This window comes from Lygodium microphyllum, chromosome 16 (genome assembly GCF_053477565.2).
Source record: "Lygodium microphyllum isolate KBCC chromosome 16, Lygodium_microphyllum_v1.1.10, whole genome shotgun sequence".
Lineage (NCBI taxonomy): Eukaryota > Viridiplantae > Streptophyta > Polypodiopsida > Schizaeales > Lygodiaceae > Lygodium > Lygodium microphyllum.
Genome location: NC_141150.1, coordinates 122,852,293 through 122,872,976, shown reverse-complemented (window position 1 = coordinate 122,872,976; position 20,684 = coordinate 122,852,293). Strand labels below are relative to the sequence as shown.

At 41.3% G+C, this 20,684-nt stretch overlaps 1 pseudogene; it reads right to left on the bottom strand.

The window, feature by feature from the left end:
* Positions 1–1,581: 1,581 nt before the first annotated feature.
* Positions 1,582–17,428, bottom strand: LOC148023347 (uncharacterized; annotated as a pseudogene).
* Positions 17,429–20,684: the final 3,256 nt, after the last annotated feature.

Here is a 20,684-nt window from a genome sequence, read left to right as displayed (position 1 = left end):
CACCGATGCCTAGGAATCGAGGCAGCGCTTCCTCGTCCTGTGACCCAGAAGTTCTCTCTCTCTCTCTCTCACACAAAGCGAACCAAGGAACTGAGGTCTGTCCTGGCCTCCCAGGCCTCACTACAAAACCTTACAGCTAGTTCCATGTCCCTGTCTCACCCAGAAGCTTGAATCTGGTCCCCTGTTTCCCTGTTTTAGCATGTTATACAGCAACAGAATATCCTACTGTTTGCTTGTTTTTTCTTCTTTTTCTTTGTTTTTTCCTACCCTAATGCACCCAATTCATAAAGTAAATACCTACACTACTTCATTCCTCAACATAAATCTCACGAAACCAACAAACCTACCTTCCAAGGAGATTGAATACCATCTTCAACCCCCTCGCTTCCTACCTATCTACCTCAAGCACCGGTTCGGGGGAAACCCCTTACTTTGATGCTCGATTCGAAGCGCGCAAGCGCTCAAGGATTGAATCCGTTGGTCCCGGCAACGGAACCAAAATGTGGGAGCTTTCACTCAACCGCCAAGACCCATGGACCGCTTATTGATTCAAGCGTTCCAAGCCGAGCACTAATGGCTACCTCTCACATAGCCGACACGCCATCCATATCTACGGTGTAGTGAGCTTACCTCCGTGCCGTTTGAGTTACCTCCTCTCCCGCGCACTCCGGTAGCTCCACGATCCAAGTGCAAGCTTCAAGCAAGCTCGATCCTCCCGCTCCAAGCTCCAAGCTCCATTGCCGCGAGCAAGATAAGAGAAGAGAAGAGAAGAGAAGAAGAGAGGAGAATATGGAGAGCTTCTCCTCCTCGGTCCCTCACCCTCACACACTCACTCCCTCACACACTCACACTCCCTCTCTCAAGCACAAGCTCAAGCAAGCAAGAACAAGAAGAAGAAGAAGAAGAGAGCTACTTTTGGCCACACACAAGAATGAGCTTTCCATTCACTTTTCAACTTTATATACAAAACCCTAAATCCCTTTTGGGCGGTCATCCCCTTTTCCCCTTTTTACATGGCCGGCCATAGCCTAGGCCCTTTTTCCCATTGTCCTTCTATCTAGCTTCCTTTCCACCGCCCGTCTACATTTACAAATTGCACGGGTGAGAGCCGCGCGCTCTTTTACAAGATTTTAGGGTGCGCCTTTTTATTTTAAAATGCACTTTTCCCCTTTTGCCTTTGCCTTGGACTTTTAAGGTTGCCCTTGTGCTTTTGGCCTTTTTACAAAACCCTAAATCCCTTTTGGGCGGTCATCCCCTTTTCCCCTTTTTACATGGCCGGCCATAGCCTAGGCCCTTTTTCCCATTGTCCTTCTATCTAGCTTCCTTTCCACCGCCCGTCTACATTTACAAATTGCACGGGTGAGAGCCCCGCGCTCTTTTACAAGATTTTAGGGTGCGCCTTTTTATTTTAAAATGCGCTTTTCCCCTTTTGCCTTTGCCTTGGAATTTTAAGGTTGCCCTTGTGCTTTTGGCTTTTTCTCATTTTCTTCCTTCAGTCGGGCTACCTTTTTTCTGCCTTTGCCCTGTGTCTTTTCCACTTCTTCTTGCTTTCTTCGTATTGGGGTTAACACATTCATCCATTCAAAGGTTGCATGCTTTATCCAAATCATGGAGAAAAACAGGTAATATCTCGCCCTTGTTAAGCTGTAGAGGAATCCATTTACCCTTTTTAAGCATCCAATGCTCATAATGAAAGCGAATATACAATGTTGTGCGAGATCTTAGGTATCTTATGCTAATATTTTGCCCCATGTTGCATCTATAAGTGTACCTATTGTGCAGTCCTTGCTCCACAATTGCACATTTCTCACCAAGTAATGCCTCAAAAAGCTCAAATTCAACCTCCTTGTATACAAACATAGTAGTAGTTTGGCTGAATGGAAGGTCATGAAAAATGTGCACAAAGACATGGATTGCGCAACACCAACTCAAACCCAGAGATCTAGACGTTGTTCCAAACTTCATTGATGAACAAATATCCATACTGGTCTTATGCTTGAAGGCAAACGCTGACCAAGCATCTAATTAGGGCCATTCGAAGCTATGAAGATCAGGTGGTGAGAGAGGTTCGAGTTTACCATACTCTCCCGCTTTCTTAGGAATAATATACGTATGCGAATAAAAGAATACCCTCCTCTGATTGAGCTGTGATGGAGGAATTCCAGCGAACATCACCTCCCCAATGCTCGTATGAATCGATGTGAATGTACCCGATAGACTTTGGAGAGGTTGCTCTTCAACGAGACTTGAGGGGAAGATGACTACAAAAGCACCAAAGTAAGCATGCAATGATTTATATTGAAGTTGAAGAGCAACAATGTGATACACAAAACAAGAAACCTACAATTCGTAGAGAATGCCCTCTGTCAAATGTTATTACGTTCATGTATGTCCGATAATCCAATGGACAATCACCACCACTCCGCACATTTCTTCTCCTTGAAACCAAGAAGCCTCCCTTTCCAATGTCGGTCTAATACATTGCGTTGCCGCACATGATAAGGGCTAATCGCTGTGGGTTGCATGTAAACCCAAGAGCCTCTCTCGAACCTTGTTGCTACCCATTCTCCACCATTGTTCTGTGTGTTATGCAACACAAGTTCTTCAATCTCGTCTTTTGGTCATTGATGGTGTGTGCACGGGGTGGTCATTTGAATGGAGGAAGGGGGGAGCTAGTATGGCTTGAGAAAGCTAATGCGAGCTTCTAAGAGGTTTGGTGAAGTGTAGGTTGTGGCAGCAATGGATAGCTTGAGAGAGAGCTGATGGAGAGAGTTTTGATGGAGAGCTTTGGTGAGGTGCACCAAAGGAGAGGTTGAGATGTATGCATCAATCGAGACCATGGGAGCCTTAGATTAGGTGCACTAATGGAGAGCTTGAGAGTGGATAAGCAACGGAGAGCTTGGGAGGGATGGTGCACTTGTAAGCTAGGAGAGCTTGAGAGAGCTTAAGAGTGGAGAAGCAACAGAGAGCTTGGGAGGGATGGTGCACTTGGAAACTTGGAGAGCTTGAGTGTGGAGAAGCAATGGAGGGCTTAGGGTGCAGGGGAGATGATGATTCTTAGCAATGGAAAGCTTGAGAGGTTTAGAGAGAGAAAATGGGAAGGAGAGGATGTGGACTAACAAAAAGTTTACTTGCAATCAAAGGGAGCTTGGGAGAGGGATACTAGAGATAGGAAATGCTTTTTTGACCATAGTATAGGTTGGGAGGGAGTTTTAGAGGGAAAAAGTGAAGTTTTAAAAAAGTTTCATTTTTTTAAAAAACTAGGGTTTTATTATGCACAAGATTTTTTGGTGGGGCTAAAAGTGCATGCATTTAATAACCCCCCACTCCCCCTACCCCCTACCCCCTACCCCTACCCCCTACCCCCCACCCCACCTAACCCCACCCCCTACCCCCCTTCCTTCTCTCTAGGGACAAAGACATAATGAGGCTGGAAAAGTAGACTTCCCCCTACTCTGTGGAGGGCCCCAATTGTTACCACCATCCTCTTCCTATTGGCCCATTCATAATCACCCCTTAATCTAAAGGGCCCTTTTGAGGTCCAAACTTTTCCTAATGGGGCCTTCTTTTCCACAAATTTGTCATCTTTTTTTACCTATTCTCCTATCAACTATGATAATTATTAGGACATTTACCGTGACAAATAAGAAAGATAAGAAGAGGTTCCCTAGAGCTGGCCACAATCACCATGAGCACTACCTCTTCTTTCAATCTCCATTTTGAGGACAGAATGTAGTGTGAACCCGCACCCTAGGTTTAGAGAAAGAGAGACAAGGGGAGAGAGAGGCAGAGACATAGATATAGATAGAAAGAGAATACCATATGACCCCTTGGCCATAGGGATAGAAAATTGTAAGACTCAAGAAGAGAGACAGAGAGAGAATGAAACGAGAGAGAGAGAGAGAGAGAGAGAACCCTATGACCCTTTGGCAATAGGACTAGAAAATTGTAAGACTCAAGAAGATAAAGAGAGAAGAGAGAGAGAGAGGGGAGAGAATGAAAAAAGAAGAAGAGATAGAGATAGAGAAAGAGATACAAAAAAAGCTAGATAGAAAGAGAGAGAGAGAGAGAGAGAGAGAATACCCTATGACCCTTTGGCCACATGGCTAGAAAACTATAAGAAAAAAGAAGAGTGAGAGATAGAGGAAGATAATGAAACAAAAAGAGTGAGAGAAAGAAAGAGAGAGAAACATAAAAAGATAGAGAGAGAGACAGAGAGGAATTATAGAGATCATGGACCTAGATATACCATCTAGCACTAGTGTAGCCATCATCGTTGACCCTACTTCTAATACTTGCTTCCATTGATCAACCACCAAAGAAGGAGCTTGATAGATAGGTTACTAGGACATCAAAGAGCTGTCTTGATGGATACCTAGGCATTGAGTAGTACTTCAAGTTTGGTGTGCAATTCATTGTGTTGATTATGACAAGACTCCTACAATTGAATGCATCATGGTCGTGGAACAATATACTTGTGTTCCGATAAGTTTTGGGGTGACCAAATTATTTTTGGGGATCAGCAGGGCCAACCATCTTTGTAACTATATTAGGACCAATTTGGTTTCCAATTTGTAGATTATTGAGCCTGTTGAGCCTAGGAAGTTGGTTTTTATATATGTAGATTTTTGGTCATGGGATGTGGGCATATAGGCCGCCTAGTTTGCTTTGTGGAGGAGACTTTTTTGAATGCAAGAACTAAAGGAGCTCTCATCAAAGAGAGTCATGTGATTTTCATCAATTCCTACATGCAAACGAGTAAGAATTAGGTTTATTGCTTTTACATGTGTGTACTCCTATGCGTTGATGTGCTCTATGCATGTTTTGAGTGACCATGTGCATCATATGTGTCGTGTGTGTGCAAGAACTATGAGAGGTCATAGCCACTCATAGAAAACTCCATTTCCCTTGATACTTCAACCATACAATCCTCTCAGCATATAGATTAGGGGGGTATATCAAGTCATCACCATTTTGAGACAAAAGCATCATATACACGATTGTGTTAGATTTGGTTTTGGATGTGCATGAAGCACACCACACACTCATATTGTGTTTCAAAGCGTATACACACCTTAGGTATGAAACCAAATCTTTCCACTATGTTTTATTATGTGTGTAGACCTAGGTATGCCTTCTAGTGCTAGTGTAGCCATCATGGTTAACCCTAATTCTAGTGCTTTTTTTGATTCCATTGATCAACCACCAGAGAAGGAGCTTGATAGACAAGTTGCCAAGACATCAAATAGCCATCTTGATGGATACCTAAGGCATTTAGCCGTACTTCAAGTTTGGTGTGCAGTTGATTGTGTTGATGTGTGTTGATTACTACAACCTTGTGCCAGACTCCTACAATTGAATGCATCCTAGTCGTGGAACAATATACTTGTGTTCCGCCAAGTTTTGGGGCGACCAAATTATTTTTGGGGATCAGCAGGGCCAACCATCTTTTGTATAAAACTATCTTTGTAACTATACTGGGACAACCGATTTTGTTTCCAATTTGTAGATTATTGAACCTGGTGAGCCTAGGAAGTGGGTTTTTATACTTGTAAATTTTTGGTCATGGGCTAGGCATAGAGGCCGCCCAGTTTGCTTTGTTGAGGAGAATTTTTTAAATGCAACAACTAAAGGAGCTCTCATCAAAGAGAGTCGTGTGATTTTCCATCAATTTTTGCATGCAAATGAGAAAGAATTAGGTTTATTGCTTTTACATGTGTGTACTCCTATGTGTTAACTATGCGTTGATGTGCTCTATGCATGTTTTGAGTGACCATGTGCATCATATGTGTTGTGTGTGTGTGCGAGAACTATGAGAGGTCATAGCCACTCATAAAAAACTCCATTTCCCTTCATACTTCAGCCATAGGTTCCTCTTAGCATATAGATTAGGGGGGTATATCAAGTCATCACCAGTTTGAGATAAAAACATCATATACAGGATTGTGTGAGATTTGGTTTTGGCTGTGCATGCAACAGACCACACACTCATATGGTGTTTCAAAGAGTATACACACCTTAGGTATGAAACCAATTCTTTCCACTATGTTATATTATGTGTGTACATGCACCACACTTGCAGAAGAGACCTAGACACTCAATACTAACCCAAAACAGGTCCAAAAAGTGTAAACAACTAGTGCTTCCGAAATCTTGTCAAATTTTCTCCAAACAGCCTTATAACCATTATGGAAAACCCTCGGCTAGATGCATGGTTCAACAAGTTCCACATTAGTGTGCTTGGAGTGCTCTTACAACAACATGTCAGTAATGAAAAGTACAGTTGCTATGAAGCAAACACTACATTCTCACACAAATTTCTAAGGCTAGAGCAAATTACGCATAGGTTGCAAGCTGATCAACTTCTCATTGAAAACTTGCAAGATGAGTTCAATCGCATCACCAGCACAATAGATGCTAGAGTGACTAGAGCTCGAGATGGCTAATACAGGGCCATAGCTATCAAGATCCATCAAGAAATATGTGCACTTTGCAAAAAACAATCCCCCTACTTTCTGACATCCTCACCACTGCCTGTGTTCCCATTCACATCAAATGTGAAATCGCCACTAACTTGCCACGCCTCATCTGTTTGGGAGAACTTGAATGGGACACATAAGGGACTTCTTTTTCACAATTTTTTCATCTTTTTTACCTATTCTCCTATCAAATACGATAATTATTACGACATTTACCGTGACTAATAACAAAGATAAGAAGAGGTTTCCCAGAGCTGGCCACAATCACCACTAGCACTACCACTTCTTCTAACTACCATTTTCGAGGATGGAATGTAGTGTGGTAGGGGGGAACGTAAACCTACACCCTAAGTTTACAAGGATCTTCATCGAAAAATGATCACTCAAGGCATGTTTTACAGTTTTTTGACATTTTGGGTGACTAATCTAAAATCTTGCCAAACCTTGCGAATATATCCACATGGTAATATCTTCGGGCTCGTATGAGTTTCACTTTGTAACTTCCCAATCATCTGAACTCCCGCCCATGAATTTAGCTAGAACTAGCCTTGATAGCACTCAAATTAGAAGAAACTTGAGTTATGGCTAGTTTTGGACAAGACCTAATTTTTGGCCAAAACTCCTATATAAGTGAGTGCTCGTGTAAAACCCATCCTTTTTTGCTCCTTTCTCAACTCCCTCTTGTGGAGAGTGAAGAAGCATACTTGTGAGAGCTCTCTACTCTCATGAGCTTGTCTTGGTTAAGGAGGAATAATCTATTGCTTATGTTTATGCTAAAGCATGTCTATTGCTCTCTCTCTCTCTCTCTCTATTGCTTATGTTTATGCTAAGGCATGTCTATTTCTCTCTCTCTCTCTCTCTCTCTCTCTCTCTCTCTCTCTCTCTCTCTCTCTCTATCTTCTTGCTTGTGTGAATGCATGAGTGTTTGCTTGAGCTTGAATGCACGTGTGTGTGCTTGAGCCTAGTGTAGGGTTTACATTAGGGCTAGCTATGCATTGCATTGAGAGCCCGCAAGTGTTCTTGCCCATGTGCTTGAACCATACTTGTGTAGTGAAAAGGAAGTGATAGGATTAGAAGGAGCTTCCTTCAAGCTCTTCTTCTCCAAACCAAGCATCAAGGAGGGCCACTCCAAGAGCTTGAATCACAAGACCTATACTCCATTGTGAGTGAAGCCTCCATGCACCAATTAGGTTGGCAAAGGTCATTTCCTTAGGAACAAATACGATTAGGATAGTGTCTACACAATAGACTACATGGCAATAGAGGCCCTTGAGATTTTAGACTCTCACCACCACCTCATAATGGCATCGCTCTTATGAAGACTCATCTTTGTAGCATTTGTGGTTATGATATGGTTCAAGTAATGGATCTTTTGAGTGAAAAATCAAAATTTAGATTCCTTCCCAAATACTTTGATCTTCTTGAGGAAATTGAATATAGCACATATTAAGTACTCTAGGTGTTCTATTTTTTGTTTATTATAAATCATTATATCATTAAGGAGAACTACTATATTTTTTCCCAAATATGAACCTAAAACTTTATCCATCAACATCATAAGTGTTGCTAGAATTTTTTTTAAAAAAAAAGCCCATCCATGCTTGGCATTTGGTACTTATTTCTCGCCATTATCTGGTTAAGTGCATAGTAATCTATTAAGAAGCACATGCAACCATATTTTTATTTGGGAGAAGAATGGGAGAAGCCCACGATGAAGAATTTAAGCATATAAATTCAACTAGAAATGATGCATAGTAAGTGCATGAGTCTAGTAGAAATGGTGGATATATTCAAGCACAGACGTGCGAATACTAGAAATGTCGTAACTACATAAGTCTAGACATGCGAATACTAGAAATACCGTAACTACATAAGTCTAGACACGTAAATCTAGTGAGTTTAGATTCCTAGAAACAAATGTGGGATGAGAGAGAGAGAGAGAGAGAGAGAGAGAGAGAGCATATTTTTATTTGCGAGAAGAATGGGAGAAGCCCACCATGAAGAACTTAAGCATATAAATTCAACTAGAAATGATACATGGTAAGTGCATGAGTCTACTAGAAATGATGGATATATTCAAGCACAGATGTGTGAATACTAGAAATGCCGTAACTACATAAGCCTAGACGTGCGAATACTAGAAATACCGTAACTACATAAGTCTAGACACGTAAATTTGGTGAGTTTAGAATCGTAGAAACAAACGTGGGATGAGAGAAAGAGAGACAGAGAGAGAGAAAGAGAGAAAGATTGCAGACGATGAGAGGTGGCCATTGTTTTATTTAGCTATATAACACCTGGGCCCAATCCAGTTACAACACAAGCATAAACACCAATCCAGTTAGAGAGAGGGGGTGTGTGTGTGAAAGAGAGAGAGAGCGAGACCCCCACACACACACAGCGACCTTATAGTATTGGCAGAGACATGTGCCAGACGATCTCTACCAAAGCATTATCTATGTGCTATTTATGGTTATGTTCTTATGTTCTTAAAAATCTCACCATGTTGCTACTTAATTGAATACATTGCAGGAGAGAGAGAGCTAGAACACTTGCAAGCACACACACCCACATGTGTGCACAAACACACAGTACAACACACCATCCTTACAAAAGCATTATCTATGTGCTATTTATGGTTATGTTCTTAAAAATATCACCATGTTGCTACTTAATTGAAAACATTGGAGGAGAGAGAGAGCTAGAACACTTGCAAGCACACACACCCACATGCATGCACACACACACACAGTACACCAATCATCGGTGTACCAAATCGGGTTTGTTCTCATGATATAGTTTCTCTAGCACTATGGGGGGGTCACTGGTTTTTAAAATCCTTTTTTGCATATTATTTACTTACAAAAGGCTTCCATTTTAAAGGGGGCATTTACATATTGAATAGAAATAGAGTGTGTTTTAATAATTTAAAACTCATAGAGAAGGGGTTTTAAAAATACGCCTTTAACACATGTGATATAGAGGGTCTACAGATAGCGAACCGGCCCTTGAGACATTGTGAGAAGGCCTGAGAGAAAGAGAACCACCTCTATAAATAGTCCTTTCAAGAGCCTTGGAATGAACAACAACCAAACATGGTCATCGCCAACTATAGCTCGAACAAAGAAAAAACAAAACAAGGACCAGAGCTAAATTGTCCTTGAACATTCACCATGTCACCAACACCCAAAACAATAAAGAGACGTGAAAAATACACAACTTGAGAATTGCTCTAGGCACCAAGATTCAATCACAGGGGCTTAGTAGGATGAGAGGAAAAACTCACACTCTCATGCCACTCTCAAACACTACCCGAGCACCTAGGAACAATATGGAATCTCACCTCTTAGTCTCCTCATCACCGAAAAGGATTGAGATTCTCTCCGAGAAAGGCCATAGAGGATCTTTCTTTGCTTGCGTGTGTGTTTTGTACCCACTTCTTCTTTGGCTCAATCCTTGGTATCTTGTTCATGTTCTTTGTGTGGGCCAAAGAGAAGCTTTCCTTGCTTGATACAATCCTTGATATAATCATCATAGAAAAAATAAAGCTAAGTGCTAAGTTAGGATGCATGGAGAACACATCTCCCTCACAAGAGTGACACTGAGACTGAACACGCATATACAAGAGAATTCAAACTCCAATCAATTCCAATCCCCTTCATAGTGAAACCATATACACACATTTTGTTTCATGTCACTTGGGCCAAACCAAGAAACGACTTGGTTGGCCCTCCTCTTGACCTCGATGGAGTGAAGTTTCTTTGCCCAATAGAATTTGTCAGAAATGTTTTATTTAGATCGACAGATCACAGTAGACAAAGAGACCCAAAGCGCAAATATCCAATGAAGCTATCAGAGCTTCAACACATAGGATTATCATGCACACTATATCAAAGATTTGTGGAGAACCATCAGGCTGAACCTAATAATGGACAAGTGGCAATATACTTTGTTCAACAAGTATATTTCCAGGACATATTAGGAAGGCAAGTTATGTGGCAGCAAAGAGCCAAGAACGCTGGCGTTGGCATGGGTCATCCCGTCGATCGAAAGCGGCAAGAGAGATGGGCATAGAATTGAAGCGGACAAAGCCTATGGTACTCACCACCAACGACCACGACATCTTAACGAATTTTGCAGCCGAAGGCATGACTTTAGTGACACAAGGACTCACCGTAGACACCATGGTAACTCACGTCCATGAGCTAGAGTTGAGAATAGTTGAAATGGAGTTAGAGAATCAACGACTAAAAGGAGTATGCAAGAGATATGAGGATGCACATGCTCCTCCACCTCCTATAATTGGCGACACTTTTGCAGTTGATAAGCTCACACAAACTCATGATTTTGTAAATTTGGATTAAGACTTGTTGATATATAGACAACTTTTTATATATCTTGGTATTCAATTTCAAGACTTGATACATGGAATATAATTTTGAGATTCTGTCTAATGTATCGTTTATACTATTCTTTTCCCCTGCTATGTTTTTTTAGTCTTTAATGCATGTTATGTTATCTTTGTCAAGAATGTGGGAGAGAAGGAAGGAGTCTCACTTGAAGCTTTCTTGCTTGCACAATGGGGGAATACACACAAGGGTGGAGGCTGAAAACAGTTTTCCTCTTCTTAGTTGTGTAAGCCAAAAGAACTCAAGTACAAAGAAATAGAAGAACCCTATATATGGGTCTCAAACCAAACTCAACTAACTAAGGTGGCATACTAACTGAGCCACGAACTAGAATAGATAAGGATAGCTATCATGTAGCTATTATTCATGGGCGGTGTACCAACCGCGTCTGCAACTGACAAGTCGGTGACATAAATACACAACGGTCACCTTGGCGTATCACGAGTGGAGCTCGATATCTCAACACTCCCCCTCGAGCTCAATCCCAATTCTTGCACACCAAGCAGGTCTCTGAACTTGCGCAGCTTCTCTACACCCAATGCCTTCGTAAATATGTCAGCTACCTGATCCTCTGTGCTGACATAAACTAGATCAATAAGACCTAGTAAAACCCTCTCTCGCACATAGTGATAATGCACCTCAATGTGCTTTGTTCTAGCATGATAGACTGGGTTATTTGCCAAGTGTATACTACTCATGTTGTCACAATAAATGACAACTGGCCCATCTGTAGACTGATGCATATCATAAAGTAGCTTATGCAACCAAGCTACCTCACATGCAGCCATTGCTGCACCCCTGTACTCAGCCTCTGTGCTCGACAAGGCAACTGTAGGCTGTTTCTTGCTGCTCCAAGTGACTGCAGCACTCCCAAAAGAGAACACATATCCACTGGTAGATCGTCTATCAGAAATACTACCAGCCCAATCAGCATCAGTGTATCCATGCAACTGTATCTGAACCCCAGTCTCATAAAATAGTCCATACTGCAATGTGAACTTCACATACCTGAGTATGCGTCTAGCCGCATCCAAATGTGGTTTCCTTGGAGCCTGCATAAACTGACTTACCAATCCAACATCATAGCTCAAATCTGGCCTGGTAATAGTCATATAAATCAAACTTCCTACTATGCGTCTGTACATAGTAGAGTCTTCCAGAAGCTCACCTGCATCTGTGCTCAGCTTCACATTCTGCTCCAAAGGAACTGAAATAGGCTTACAGCCTGTCATCCCATATTTGGACAGCATGTCCAATCCATACTGCCTCTGCAAGAGCTGTATCCCACTTGGTGATCTAATCACCTCAATGCCCAAGAAATAACGCAGCTCTCCCAAATCCTTCATCTCAAACTTCTGCTTCAATAGCATTTTCACATGAAGGATATCTTCATCACTATCACCTGTCATAATCAAATCATCAACATAAATGACAAGCAGCATAATACCTTTCTCTGTTTTTCTCACATAAAGTGAGAAATCTGCCTTGGAAATCTGAAAGCCAATAGTGACAAGATACTGTCCTATCTTGTCAGACCATGCTCTAGGTGCTTGCTTCAAACCATACAAAGCTTTCTTCAACCTGCAAACAAACTCAGGATGAACAGCATGCACATAACCTGGTGGCTGCTCCATATAGACCTCTTCTTGCAAATCACCATGCAAGAAGGCATTCTTTACATCCATTTGATGTAAAGACCATCCCTTTGATGCAGCCATAGCAATGACTGCTCTTACGGTTGCCATCCTTGCAACCGGACTGAATGTTTCTTCATAGTCAATTCCATATGTTTGTGCATACCCCTTGACTACTAATCTTGCCTTGTATCTGTTCACAAAACCATCTGCATTGTGTTTCACCTTATAAACCCACTTACAGCCAATTGCATTCTTACCTTTAGGTAAAGGTACCAATTCCCATGTAGCATTTGCTTCCAAGGCATCCATTTCTTCATCCATGGCTTTCTCCCATTTTTCTTTTCCCATGGCTTCCTCAAAAGAAGTGGGTTCTGGTTCCTGTATTACTTTGACCATATATGCATAGTGAATGGGTGTAAATCCATCATATTTCAGCCTATCCACAGGATACCTAGCTCTCGTAGACCTGCGCAAAGTAGGTTCACTCCTAGGTGCTCTCAAAACATCCCTGGTCTTCCTTACTCCAGGTGTAACAATAGAGGGAATACCCAACTCATCATCAATGCTCTGCTCTGAGCCACTGGATTCACCATCCACATAAGAGTGACCTGCATTCACATCAAACATGGGCTGATCAACCTTCTCTTTTCCTTTTCGTGATACCTGCATACCACTATCTGCATTGCTGTGAGAAGATTCTCCTGATCTCAATCTGCCTGTCCATGGCGAAGAATGTGAACCACTGCTAGAGGACGCTCCAGGTCCACTAATATTTTGTGACTGCTGCTGTGAATTCTGTGCAGCATTACCATTTTGTGCATCTACATCATCAATCACATTTACTGGTTTATACCAGCTACTCATCTCATCAAAAACAACATCTCTGCTCACTGTAAACTTACGAGTAGAAGGGTTATAGCATCTATACCCTTTTTGCTGCAGAGAGTAACCAATAAAGATGCACTTCTCAGCTTTTGGATCCAACTTGGATCTCAGCTCATCTGGCACATGTACATAGGCAATGCAACCAAAAATTTTCAAATGAGAAATATCTGGTTTCCTACCAGTATACCTCTCCTCTGGAGTCATTCCATGTATTGCTACAGTGGGAGTCCTGTTCATTATGTAGACTGCTGTAGCAACTGCTTCAGCCCAATAAAAATCTGGCAAGTCTTTTTCATTGAGCATGGCACGAGATACCTCTCCAATATGCCTGTTTTTCCTTTCTGCAATTCCATTTTTTTGTGGGGTATAACTGCATGAATATTGCTGCTTTATGCCATGCTCCTGCAAGAACTTTGTAAACTCATTTGAGAGGTACTCTCCCCCTCCATCTGACCTTAGGCATTTTATTTGCAGACCTGTTTCTTTTTCAGCCATAGCTTTAAGGGTTTTGAAATGCCCAAAAACTTCACTTTTCTTTTTCATAAAATACACCCAAACTTTTCTGCTATAGTCATCAATAAAATTGACAAAATAATGACAGCCTCCAATAGATGCAGCTTTAGTAGTCCACACATCAGAGTGGATTAATTCCAATGGCTTCTCACTCTCTTGAACATGTCTAGGAAATGGTTTCCTTGCCTGTTTTCCAAACTGACAGGCTTCACATACCTTATGCATTTCTGCAACCTTGAATTTTGGCAATCCTGCAACAATATTTTGGGCCTGCATTGATTTAAGTCGCTGTACATTAACATGACCAATGCGTTTATGCCAGATATCAATATCTGCAACTACACTAGTCCCATGTGCAAACATTGCTGCACTCAATTCAGACATGTCTGCATCCAACGTAAACATTCTGCCCTTCTTCTTTCCTTTTGCTATCAAGCGACCTTTATTTTTCATATCCTCAACAAAGCATCCATGAGGATTAAATCTGACCTGCAAGCCCTGCTCAACCATTTGACCGACAGAAACTAGATTCTTAGTGATATTCGGGACATGAAATACATCAGACAGGTATTTCTTTTTCCCATCCTGCATAGACAAGGGAATTTTTCCAATCTGCACAATAGGATGTGCAGTATCATCACCAGTCTCCACAAATCCTGGTTTTTCCATTTTCCTTGCATCCTCCATCCATTCTGCATGACCTGTCATGTGGTTTGATGCACCTGAGTCAACATACCATACATCATTGCTTTCTTCTGTACTTGTCACAGAATTGTTCATGTGCTGCACCATGAACAAATGTTCATTTCTGTCATCACCCTGTCTGTTAGAAGATGCATAATTCCCTTGTTGCAGTTTTCCATTCATGATGTCATTCTGCTTTTTATAGCAGTCTTTAGCCATATGACCCATTTTACCACAGTAGTAGCATTCAACATTACTGTTTGCATTTTGACCTCTTCGCCATCCACCACGACCTCTTTGGCTCCCCCTGCCTCTAGAGTTACCACGTCCTCCTCCATAGGACTGGTTTTCTTGAGTTTGCTGCATATTCTGATTTCTACCACGGCCTCCAAATCGGCCTCCTCTACCTCTGCCTCTACCTCTTCCAGCATTTGAGTAGAAGACAGCTTCTTTTGAAGTTCCTCCTGAAGAAGATGCACCACCATTTCTCTGTTCCTCAGAAATTAGAAGAGCAATCAACTCCTCAAAATCAGGAAATCTTTCACGAACTGAAATGGATGTCCGAAACTGTGCATAATCCTTTCCTAGACCATTCAAGGTCACAGAAACTAAATCATCATCTTCCACTAGTGACCCAATGGAAGCAAGTGCATCTGCAATCTTCTTCACCTTCATGTGGTAGTCGTTGATGCTCATATTTTCTCTTTGCACATTGTGCAACTCTTGCTTGAGCTGCATTTTCCTGGCTTGCGTATTTGTGCTATACATCTTTGACAGAGTATCCCATGCCTCCTTTGGCGTACTTGCATCCTGAATATGCACAATCATAGAGTCTGAAATGCTGATTGACAACCAGTACATAACTTTCCTAGCTCTCTCATGCCATGCTTTGAATGCCTGCATTTGCTGTTGATTGGGAACATCAGGAAGAACTGGTTCTTCTTCATTTCCTGCAACAAATTCCCAATATCCTTTTCCCATAAGGAAATTCGTCATTCTAAACTTCCATGCCTGGAAGTTGTTCTTGTCAAGCTTTTCAGTTACAATCTGTGAAAGAGAGTCAGACGCCATTACAGAACGCTGCAAAAAATTCTGTCACTACAAAAACTCAGGTTCACCCTCACAAGGGCAAATCTGCAAAACTGGCGAAAGTGGTATTTGACCACACAGTCACTTCCTAGTGACGATTTTGCATAAACAGGAACCAAGGATAGTTCTGAAACTCCCAATGTCTCTGCGCACAAGCATACGATGCAATTTCTACAGTAACTTTTCACCGACCTGTAGAACAGTGGCTGCACAGCATAAAACTGAGCCTTTTCCTGAGTGCGTGCAGAAAACTTCCGTCTGCAAAACAGGCCCCGAAATGGCCTCAAATAAAAAAAACAAGGTCGCCAAGAGCTAAAGCTCTATCCCGCAGCATATACTGCCCTCTTGCTTCACCGCGAAGGGCGTCTCAACCTGAGACAATGCACTCCTGCACTTTCCGGCTGTGCTACCTGCAGAGATCTGCTCCCAAAACAGAAAATGAAAGCAACACTGCTCCTCTTACCAGACCACCGCGAGCTTGGCTTGCTTTCTTGAGCTCCTTACCACGAACAAGGCTCTGATACCATGTCAAGAATGTGGGAGAGAAGGAAGGAGTCTCACTTGAAGCTTTCTTGCTTGCACAATGGGGGAATACACACAAGGGTGGAGGCTGAAAACAGTTTTCCTCTTCTTAGTTGTGTAAGCCAAAAGAACTCAAGTACAAAGAAATAGAAGAACCCTATATATGGGTCTCAAACCAAACTCAACTAACTAAGGTGGCATACTAACTGAGCCACGAACTAGAATAGATAAGGATAGCTATCATGTAGCTATTATTCATGGGCAGTGTACCAACCGCGTCTGCAACTGACAAGTCGGTGACATAAATACACAACGGTCACCCTGGCGTATCACGAGTGGAGCTCGATATCTCAACAATCTTCACTCTGTCAATAGCAGGGACTATATCATCCACATCGGAATTAGTTGAATCAACCTCCCATTCATTCTCAGACTCTGAACCTTGGTCTTTAGAAACAACCTCGTGCATTCGTTTTGGATGTGGCTTCCCTTCTACATGTGTAATACGAGTTGCAATTGATGACGACCTATGAAGCAGTCGCATATTACAAAAGTAGTACACTAAGTCTCTTGCCCTTGAAGCTTTTAAACGATTACGCCTCTTAGTATGAATGAAATCATATGCAGACCAATTTTGCTCACAACTGCCTGAAGATGTTGCCACTGATAATACCCTTCTTGCCACATGTTGAAGCTCTGCTTCATTAGAACCATACTCATTCCACCAAACAAGTGGACTTAAGCATATAATGGCATCTAAACACCACTTGTCACTAAACTTTCCCTCTCTACCAAAAAACCGTATGTGACCATAAAATGCACGTTTTCCATCTTCCCCAGGAAACAGTTGGGCACACACAAAGTGGAAATTTCGAGTCACCTCATCATTCTTTGTTTGATCATGCAATTGAAACGAAGGATCTAGCATGAATGCAGCGCCATGTAGGAGAGTGTGCATCATTGCCAATCGTCTTTTTGCACAATTGGCTATCTCTTTACGCTCTACAAGCTTCAATTTTTCAAATGCTTTTACCTTGCGTATTGCTTTAGACATGAGCCAGTATACTTTACCAAGTACAAATTTGTCACTGTCCACAACTATTAGCAATTCTACAAATGGCTTAGTGACACTCACAATTTTGTCCACCTTGACCCAAAATGCATCTGAGCTGATTGTTGCTGCGCATTTCGTTGCTGTAAGTGCATGCATCTAATGCTTAGTGACCCATCCAACCTATCGTCCATCTACAATTATTTCCCTCAATGCATCTCCCACTTCCAATAAACATTCAAGGACATAATAAGCAGTAGCAAAGCATGTAGCACAAAATATGCATAATACTTTTTCCGACCTTGTGCGAAAGAGTACATACGTAAATTGATGCTCCCTGATGCACTTAACCACATGATGTGCCTCTACTAAAGTAAGTTTAATAAAACTCATTTTCCCTATATCCTTGCTCCTTTATAGTTAGAGGCATTATCAGTCTTTATAGATGTGACATTAACAGGTCCTCCAACATGTGCAATAGCCCTCTCATATATCTTTGAAATATACATGGAGGTTTTCTCTTTAAGAGATGTATCTATTGCATCCAAAAACATTGACCCCCTTGGACATATACACATGATATTTATTAGAGGCCTCTTCTTGCAATCTATCTATCCATCAATAGCTATGGTGCATCCGTAGGCAGGTACATAATCAAGGACAAAGCGCTTCAAGCTTTGCTCAAGTCCACCTTTGACTTTGTCTAAGTACTCTGTGCACATCTTATTGTAGTCCAAAAAAAAAACCCAGGCTTTGCAAGAGACATCAAAACATCTTGAAATAAGGGATTTCTCATTACATTCAAAGATATCCTACAAGCAATGAAAGCTTGTGTACATTTCAAGTGCAACTCTAGCATTGATGACTTATCAAATGCACTATACAGAGTTCCTTTCTTTGATTTTTCCATGCTGTTAGAGCATCCGTGTTCCTGAGAGCCTGCACTCACATTGTATCTATGTTCTTCGTCCATCAACTGTGAGTGTTGTGATGAGGAGCCACCCACATGTTGTAGTACATTCACGAAATTGCTTGGTGTATCATTATGTCTTGTAGTAGACGTAATTTCAATAGTGTAACATCCCCCCCCCACTTTCCAGAGGCCTTTAATTTCTGAATATATTTGCAAAGCTTTACATGTACATTAGAAGGTGGATTACGACAATGATTCATGTTAACACCCATCCCTAGTAGATGCTCTTTAGTTCTAGTTGCGCTAGCATGGAACTCATGCTGACATGACTCGCATCATACATGAGAAGTGTTCTTTCCAGCTTTTAATTCTTCAACATATTCCCACTCATTACCACAAGTCATTTCAAATTACAAGAATTTGTAGAATTAACCAAAATAATAATAGGGGAGATGCAAAGATATATGCAAATTAATTAACAATATACATCTGTGTACGCACTACAATCAAATATCACCATGGACAATTAATATCTAAATTAGTGTATCCACGTCCAACACCCAAAGTAGTATTGGCGTGTCCACCCTATTTTAGCACCACAATCCACTAATACCCAAAATAGCGTGTCCACATTCAACACCCAAATTAGTGTTGGTGTGTGCACCCTATTTTATCACCTTAGCCCACTAGTATCCAAAATAGCGTGTCCACCTCCAACACCCAAACTAGCAGTGGCATGTGCATGCTATTTAATGTCTCAATGTAAAGGATAGGTATCCACAACTAGCACCCAATTTAGTTCTAGTGTGTGTACCACATCCTATGTGTAACCTAGAAGAGTACAAACAGAATCGAGAAAAATTAACCCGAAAGTTTCCTATATATATAGAGAATATATTTCGATCGAATAATATATTTTTTCGATTGAATACAACCTGTAAAAAGGCGATTCAACGTCTAAAGGTGATGTGGCATCATATAATGCAACCATTTATTTCTAAGGGTTCACCAAATACGTGATTATACGATTATTCACGTATAGTCGTATAATGTATAATGCAACTTAGGTGGAAATGTAACTCTCTCTTGATCATTACACACACTATCTAAAGGATTGTAAAGATCCTTTTGTTGGTTGATATCACTATTATCTTCAATTTTCTGGTTGACATCACTTCTATCTTTGATTTGCTGGTTGATATCACTACTATCATCGATTTGCTTCACCTCATTGCTTTGCTGAATGACTGTAGAGTAAGGAGGTAAGACTAATCAAACTCAATAGTAGTCACCTAATATTTTGAATTAAATAGACAAAATTAATAAGAGAGGTTGAAGGAGATCTCTACCAAGGTATTGTTTCTTCATGAGACCTATGACCCTTAGGCCATAGGGCTTTCTAGGTCCATGATAGGTCCTAAAAGGGGACCACTTGGCCATATGTATAAGATATATACAGCTTGTTAGCAAAGAATCCCTATATCTTAACCCTATGGCCCAAGGGCCATATGGGTTGCTATTGGCAAACATTGGATTTTCTCATTGATGTGGTCTCCTCTACATTCCTATGTCTGGGTGGTCATATGGGTTCCATTTGAAGGCCACTCAAATACAGACCCAAATGATTCAAGATATATTCAACTTGTTAGTGAAGAATTCCTATATCTTGACCCTAAGGGCCATAGGGGTTGCTTGTAGTCACTCAAACATTGGGTTTTCTCATTGATGGGGTCGCCTATACATTCCTATGTCTAGGTGGTCATATGGATTCCATCTTCTCCTACAAGGGCCTATGAAAAGGTGGCCGTAGGGATATCATCTTGATGGGGTCTCATCTAAAGGCCACTCAAATATAGAACCAAATGATTCAAGATATATACAACTTGTTAGTGAAGAATCCCTATATCATAACCCCCATAGGGGTTGCTAGTGGCACGGTCACTCAAACATTGGGTTTTCTCATTGATGGGGTTTATTAAACATTCCTATGTCTGGATTAAAGATCACTCAAATATAGACCCAAATGATCGAAGATATATACAACTTGTTAGTGAAGAATCCCTATATCTAAACCCTATGGCCTAAGGGCCACAAGGGTTGCTAGTGGTCACTCAAACATTGGGTTTTCTCATTGATGGGGTCTCCTATACATTCCTATGTCTAGGTGGTCATATGGGTTTCCTCTTCTCCTACAAAGGGCTATTATTGGGTGGCCATATGGGTATCCTCTTGATGGGGTTCCATTTGAATGCCACTCAAATATAATCCCAAATGATTCAAGATATATATAACTTGCTAATGAAGAATCCCTATATCTTAACCCGATGGCCTAAGGGCCATAGGGGTTGCTAGTGGTCACACAATCATTGGGTTTTCTCATTGATGGGGACTCCTATACATTCCTATGTTTGGGTTAAAGGCCACTCAAATATAGCCCCAAATAATCCAAGATATATACAACTTGTTAATGAATAATCTCTATATCTTAACCCTATGAAGGGC